Here is an 8512-nt window from a genome sequence, read left to right on the forward strand (position 1 = left end):
GCTGAGGCGGGCGGATTGCTCGAGGTCAGGAGTTCGAAACCAGCCTGAGCAAGAGCAAGACCCCGTCTCTACTATAAATAGAAAGAAATTAATTGGCCAACTAATATATATATATATAAAATTAGCCGGGCATGGTGGCGCATGCCTGTAGTCCCAGCTACTCGGGAGGCTGAGGCAGAAGGATTGCTTGAGCCCAGGAGTTTGAGGTTGCTGTGAGCTAGGCTGACGCCACGGCACTCACTCTAGCTTGTGCAACAAAGTGAGACTCTGTCTCAAAAAAAAAAAAACAAAAAAAAAAAAAAACTACAGAACATTAAAGAGGACACACAAAAAAAGAAAAGATATTTCATACTCATGAATTGGAAGAATTAGTTTTGTTAAAATGTCCATACCACCCAAAACAATCTATGGATTCAATGCAATTCCCATCAAGGTACCAATGACACTTTTCACGGAAATGGAAAAAATAGCTCTAAAATTTATATGGAACCACAAAAGACCCAGAGTAACCAAAGCCATCTTGAGCAAAAAGAACAAAACTGGAGGAATCATATTATCTCTCTTCAAATTATACTACAGAGCTGTAGTAACTCAAACAGCATGGCACTAGCATAAAAACAGACACATAAGTCCAGGTGCAGTGGCTCACCCCTGTAATCCTAGCATTCTGGGAGGCCGAGGCGGGCGGATTGCTCAAGGTCAGGAGTTCAAAACCAGCCTGAGCAAGAGCAAGACCCCATCTCTACTATATAAAAATATAAAGAAATTAATTGGCCAACTAATATATATAGAAAAAATTAGCCAGGCATGGTGGCACATGCCTGTAATCCCAGCTACTCAGGAGGCTGAGGCAGGAGGATTGCCTGAGCCCAGGAGTTTGAGGTTGCTGTGAGCTAGGCTGACGCCATGGCACTCACTCTAGCCTGGGCAACAAAGCGAGACTCTGTCTCAAAAAAACAAAAACAAAAACAAAAACAAAAAAACCCAGACACAAGCCGGGCGCGGTGGCTCACGCCTGTAATCCTAGCACTCTGGGAGGCTGAGGCGGGCGGATTGCTCGAGGTCAGGAGTTCGAAACCAGCCTGAGCAAGAGCAAGACCCCGTCTCTACTATAAATAGAAAGAAATTAATTGGCCAACTAATGTATATATATATAAAATTAGCCAGGCATGGTGGCGCATGCCTGTAGTCCCAGCTACTGGGGAGGCTGAGGCAGAAGGATTGCTTGAGCCCAGGAGTTTGAGGTTGCTGTGAGCTAGGCTGACGCCACGGCACTCACTCTAGCCTGGGCAACAAGCGAGACTCTGTCTCAAAAAAAAAAAAAAAAAAAAAAAACCCAGACACATAGATCAATAGAACAGAATAGAGAAACCAGAAATAAATCCACACATCTATAGTGAACTCATCCTCAGCAAAAGTGCCAAGTACATTGGTGAAATGACAGTCTCTTCATTACATGGTGCTGAGAAAAATAGATATCCATATGCAGAGAATGAAACTAGACCCTTATCTCTCACCATATACAAACATCAAATCAAAATGGATTAAAGACTTAAATCTAAGATCTGAAACTGTGAAACTACTAAAAGAAAACGTTGGGAAAATGCTTTAGGACATTGGTCTGGGCAAGGACTTCTTCAGTAATACCTGAAAGTACAGGCAACCAAAACTAAATTGGACAAATTGGATCACATCAAGCTAAAAAGCTTCTGCCCAGCAAAGGAAAAAATCAACAAAGTGAAGCGACAACCCACAGAATGGGAGAAAATATTTTCAACCTACCCATCTGACAAGAGATTGATAACTAGACTACATAAGGAGTTCCAAAAACTCAACATGAAAAAAGAAATAATTGGATTTAAAAATGAGCGGAAGATCTGAATAGACATTTCTCAAAAGACATACAAATGACCAACAAGTATATGAAAAAATGCTCAACATCATTAGTCATCAGAGAAATGCAAAACAAACCTACAAAGAAATATCATCTCACCCCAGTTAAAATGGCTTTTTACCAAAAAGGCAGTAACGAATGCTGGCGAGGATGTGGAGAAAGGGGAACCCTCATACACTGTTGGTGGGGATGTAAATTAGTGTAGCTACTATAGAGAACAGTATGGAGGTTCCCCAAAAAACTAAAAGTAGAACTACCATATGACCCAGCAATTCCACTGTTAGGTATATATCCAAAAGAAAGGAAATTAGTATGTTGAAAGGATATCTGCACTCCCACATTTATTGCAGCAGTATTCACAATAGCCAAGATTTGGAATCAACCTAAGTGTCCATCAACAAATGAATGGATAAAGAAATTGTGGTACATACACACAATGGAATATTATATAGCCATAAAAAAGAATGAAATCCTACCATTTGCAACATGGTAGAACTGGAAAACAATATGTTCAGTGAAATAAGCCAAGCACAGAAAGACAAATCTCCTATGTTCTCATGCATATGTGGGAGCTAAATATTAAAACAATTGATCTCATGGAGACAGAGTAGAATGATGATTACCAGGGGCTGAAAAGGGTAGCAGGGAGGGGGGATAAAGTGGGGAGGGTTAATGGGTGCAAAAGTAGACCTAGGGCCTGGCGAGGTGGTTCTCGCCTGTAATCCTAGCACTCTGGGAGGCCAAGGCGGGCGGATCACTTAAGGTCAGGAGTTTGAAACCACCCTGAGCAAGAGCGAGACCCTGTCTCTACCAAAAATAGAAAAAAATTAATTGGCCAATTAAAAAATATATATATATATAAATTAGCTGGGCATGGTGGCACATGCCTGTAGTCCCAGCTACTCGGGAGGCTTAGGCAGAAAGATCTCTTGAGCCCAGGAGTTTGAGGTTGCTGTGAGCTAGGCTAACGCCATGGCACTCTAGCCCAGGCAACAAAATGAGACTCTGTCTCAAAAAAATAAAATAAAATAGAGTTAGATAGTTATAATAAACAGTATTTGATAGTGCAGCAAAGTGCCTATAATCAACAATAAGTTAGGGAATACTTTAAAGTAACTAAAAGTGGAATTGGAATGTTCCTCACACAAAGAAATGATAAAGGGTTGAGGTGGATACCCCAATTACTCTGACTTGAGTAATACACATTGCATGCCTGTATCAAAACATTACAAGTACCCTATAAATATATACAATTATGTACCCATAATAATAAAAAAAAGTTGTTTTTTCTTTTTGAGACAGAGTCTCACTTTGTTGCCCAGGTTAGAGTTGAGTGCCATGGTGTCAGCCTAGCTCACAGCAACCTCAAACTCCTGGGCTCAAGCGATCCTGCTGCCTCAGCCTCCCAAGTAGCTGGGACTACAGGCATGTGCCACCATGCCCAGCTAATTTTTTCTATATATATATTAGTTGGCCATTTAATTTCTTTCTATTTATAGTAGAGACGGGGTCTTGCTTTTGCTCAGGCTGGTCTCCAACTCCTGAGCTCAAGCAATTCTCCCGCCTCTGCCTCCCAGAGTGCTAGGATTACAGCACCCGCCCTGCCTAAAAATAAGTTTTAAAAAAAGAAAAAAAATTGTCCAACTTTGTGCACTGCTGGTGGGAATGCAAAATGGTGCAGCCACTATGGAAGACAGTATGGTGGTTCCCCAAAATGTTAACATATGCAGCCTGAGCGAGAGTGAGACCCCGTCTCTACAAAAAATAGAAGTATTAGCTGGGCGTGGTGGCATGTGATTATAGTCCCAGTTACTTAGGAGGCTGAGGGAGGAAGATCACTTGAGCCCATAAGTTTGAGGCTGCAATGAGATCTGATGACACTACTACAGTTTAGCCCTGGCAACAGAACGAGACTTTGTCTCCAAAAATAAATAAATAAATAAATAAAAAGAATTACCATATGATATAGCAATTCCACTTCTAGGTTTATACCCAAAAGAATTGAGAGCAGGGACTCATTTATTTGTATACCAATATTCATAGAAGCATTGTTCTCAATAGCCGAAAGGTAGAAACAACCCAAATGTCCCTTGGCAGCTAAGTGTATAAACAAAATATGTATATACACCAAATGGAATACCATTCAGCCTTAAAAAGGAATGAAAATCTGATACATGCTTCAACCACGTTTCTTCTTTGACTCTTTGGTTGTTTCAGAGTGCACTGCTTAATTTCCACAAATTTGTTAACTTTCCAGTTTTCCATTATTAATTTCTAACTTTATCCCAGTGGTCAGAGAAGATACCGTGTATATCTATCTCTTAAATCTAATCAGACTTGGCCGGGCACGGTGGCTCACGCCTGTAATCCTAGCACTCTGGGAGCCAAGGCAGGCGGATTGCTCCAGGTCAGGAGTTCGAAACCAGCCTGAGCAAGAGCGAGACCCTGCCTCTGCTATAAATAGAAAGAAATTAATTAGCCAACTATATAGAAAAAATTAGCTGGGCATGGTGGCGCATGCCTGTAGTCCCAGCTACTCGGGAGGCTGAGGCAGGAGGATTGCTTGAGCCCAGGAGTTTGAGGTTGCTGTGAGCTAGGTTGATGCCACGGCACTCACTCTAGCCTGGACAACAAAGCAAGACTCTGTCTCCAAAAAAAATCTATTCAGACTTAATTTGTGGCCTAACACATTGTCCTGGACGATGTCCCATGTGCCCTTGAGAAGAATGTGTATGCTATTGTTGGGTAGAGTATTCTGTATGACTGTTAGATCTAGTTGGTTTATTATTTTGTCTTCTATTTCCTTGCTTATCTTCTGTCTGGTTGTTGGCATGTGCACACACACACACACACACACCAATGATACCAAAAGACTGAATGGAAGTTGTGTGTAAGTAGGGAGCTGGACATTTGCGTAAAGAATCCTAATTGTCAGTATCTGTATGTCTTTTCTCCTGATCAGTTTCCTGGGAGTGGACTCTTCCAATATTTTGCTTTGGAAGTATAAGCCTGTAAGGGGGCTGAGGGTCTCATGCTCATGCCTTTACTCATCTTATTTTAAATATGGTCCCTTCTGTCCTCATAGTTGCTTGGTATCCTTGTCCAGGTTTCCTTGGTTTAAATGTGCCCATCTTCTGTTGGGGAAAGGAGGTGGGTGGCACAAGCGGGGAAGGTTCTGGGATCTTACTCCTTATCCAGGGGTCCTCAAACTTTTTTTTTTTTTTTTTAGACAGAGTCTCACTTTGTTGCCCAGGCTAGAGTGAGTGCCGTGGTGTCAGCCTAGCTCACAGCAACCTCAAACTCCTGGGCTCAGCGATCCTCCTGCCTCAGCCTCCCAAGTAGCTGGGACTACAGGCATGCGCCACCATGCCTGGCTAATTTTTTGTATATATATTTTTAGTTGGTCAATTAATTTATTTCTATTTTTGGTAGAGACGGGGTCTCGCTCAGGCTGGTTTCGAGGTCCTCAAACTTTTTAAACAGGTGCTAGTTCACTGTCCCTCAGACCGTTGGAGAGTGCAGCGCACATTCTGCACATGTGCACTGTGGGCCCAGGACGAGTCAGCTGCTAAGCAGGACAGGCAGCGGCGGCAAAAACACCTGGCGGGCTGGATAAATGTCATCGGCAGGCCGCGTGTGGCCCGCTGGCCGTAGTTTGAGGACACCTGCCTTATACAAACCTTTAACCAACCCTCTTGTTTTCAATCCCGCCCTGCATACTTGCCATCAGAAATATCTGGCACTTTCCATTCCTGATGCTTTCCAGGCTTCTGCAGTGTCAAATGGCTTACTTCTTACTGGCGCTAGGGCCCTCTCCTCCACAGGCAGTCAGATTTTAGGGTTTTTTCCTGCCCCTTGCTAAATTAGTTGCCACCTGTCCATCTTCCAAAATTATGTTGCTATCCTGTATACTGTCATGTTCTTTCCTATTATCTGTCCTTGCTGTTTTATCTTTGTTTTAATTCCTGTACTATCATTTTAGTAGGATTAAAGGAGGGAGTAAAGATGTAAATACCTATGTTCAATTTTTGTTTATTTGGAAGTGCTGAGATAAGCGTGGGCTCAGCAGTGAAGGTGAGGGACACTTTCAGCAAGGAAAACAGGCTACATCAAAGTTGAGTGAGGAGAACTCCCAAGTCACGCATAGGGCATGGCAAGCAGATTGGTTTTGCAGTCCAATTCGGGGAATGAAGGAAAATGAGGCTCTTGGGGTTGGGAGAGAGCAGCCAAATGAAAAGTCTAAAAGGCCAAGTTGAAAATTTATACTTAGTGACATAATTATATCTTACATTCTGTGGCACTTAATTTTTTCACATATTTTTTATTCACAAGACAAGACTAAGAGGTGTTTACCAGACTGTTTCAGAGCTGGGTTAATTCAGGCATAGAAGTTAGCTAGCTTTTCCTAGGACCACAGAGCAATTAGCCAAAAGAGGATAACTGAAGACTGCTGTGGAGGAGAAAGGAGCCCTGATAAAGACCGTGTCTGGGCCGGGCGCGGTGGCTCACGCCTGTAATCCTAGCTCTCTGGGAGGCCGAGGCGGGCGGATTGCTCGAGGTCAGGAGTTCGAAACCAGCCTGAGCAAGAGCGAGACCCCGTCTCTACTATAAATAGAAAGAAACTAATTGGCCAACTAATATATATAGAAAAATATTAGCCGGGCATGGTGGCACATGCCTGTAGTCCCAGCTACTCGGGAGGCTGAGGCAGAAGGATTACTTGAGCCCAGGAGTTTGAGGTTGCTGTGAGCTAGGCTAACGCCACGGCACTCACTCTAGCCTAGGCAACAAAGCGAGACTCTGTCTCAAAAAAAAAAAAAAAAAAAAGACCGTGTCTGAAGATGATCCCCAGAGAGCTCTGGTGGATGTGCTGGGGGAGGGAGAGAAGCTGAAAGGCCCACGCATCAACCAGGAACTTAGGAAGTACAGCTCATCTTTATATGCAGACTTTGTGAATTCACCTAGTTGCTACAATTTATTTTTATTTTTATTTATTTTTTTGATACAGAGTCTCAGTCTGTCGCCCAGAGTGCCTGGCATCAGCCTACCTCATAATAACCTCAAACCCCCAGGCCCAAAGGATCCTCTTGCCTCAGCCTCCTGAGTAGCTGGGACTACAGGCATGCGCCACCATGCTAATTTTTCTATTGACAGGGTCTCGCTCTTGCTCAGGCTGGTCTGGAACTCCTGATCTCAAGCTATCCTCCTGCCTCGGCCTCCCAGAATGCTAGAATTACAGGCGTGAGCCACTGTGCCTGGCCTAACTTGATACAATTTATTTGTAATCCCAAATTACTACCTGCGATGTTCCCATGGTCATTTTTGGACATGCTTAGAGCACTGAAATATGAGTTGCCTGACACCCACATTCCCAGCTGAGGCTGAACAAGGTAACAGTCTGCTTTCTTGTTTCAGCTCAGACTGTAAACAAGTGTCTCTTTTGGCAGTCTATTTAGTGCCACGCTATGCATTTTATTTTATTTTATTTTACTTTGGTGATTTTGCTGTTTGAAATGGCCTCCAAGTAAGTGCTGTCTAGTGAAGGCTGTGATGTGCCTTTTGGGAAAATATGTTAGCTTCATTGAGTCATGGGTTATATGTAGTGCTGTTGGCCGTGAGTTCAATGAATCTGTGGTCAGTTGATGAAATGTTATGACCAGAGGCGCACAGAAACCTAGCCCTTATTTCCTCTAGGAGCAAATGGTACTAAGGTTCAGTATTTGCTAATTCCATGTTTACAGTGACTTTGTAGAACATAATTAGCATGAACAATGAGAACTGACTATATTTATTAGCGCTCAGTCTCAGCTCTACCCAACTAGGCAATCTGATTGTTTCCTGAAAACCTAATGGACCGTCTGAATTCCTATCAAATTTTGCCTCCCTTCATTCCCTGCAAGTTAAATGTGAGCATTAATGGTACCCACTGACAGCAGCACGTGGGCTTGACATGGTGTCAAACAGAGGCTTCAGCTCAGATGTGCCCTGCTCCTCAAACTGGAGCATCATGTGATCATACTTGCTTTAAGCCTTTGTAACAAACAGTTCTCCTGTCTACGAGTCTGCTGTGTATATAATTAGGCTGACGGCATAGCATTTTAATGTAATCTTCCCCTCCAATTTTTGCCCCACTTTCCCCCATATCAGTACTTGGCTCCATGATCCTGTAGTCCCCAATCCTCAGGCTGTGGGACTGATATCCATCTTTGGACTGTTGAGAACGGGCCCGCACACCAGGGGGTGAGCAGCGGACAAGCTAATGAAGCTTCATTTGTATTCACAGCCACTCCCCATTGCTTGCATCACCGCATAAGCTCTGCCTCCGTCAGATCGGTGGCAGTGTCAGATTCTCAAAGGAGCATGAATCCTACTGTAAACTGTGTACTCAGGGGATCTAAGTTGTGTGCTCCCTGTGACAATTTAATGCCTGATGATCTGAGGTGGAGCTGAGACAGTGACGCTGACACTGAGGAGTGACTACAAATACAGATTGTCGTCAGCAAAGAGGTTTGCACAATAAATATAATGCACTTGAATCATCTCAAAATCAACCCCCCATCCCCAATCTGTAGAAAAATTGTCTTTCATGAAACCGATCCCTGGGGCCAGAACAGTTGG

This window comes from Microcebus murinus, chromosome 4, assembly GCF_040939455.1.
Source record: "Microcebus murinus isolate Inina chromosome 4, M.murinus_Inina_mat1.0, whole genome shotgun sequence".
Taxonomy (NCBI): Eukaryota; Metazoa; Chordata; class Mammalia; order Primates; family Cheirogaleidae; genus Microcebus; species Microcebus murinus.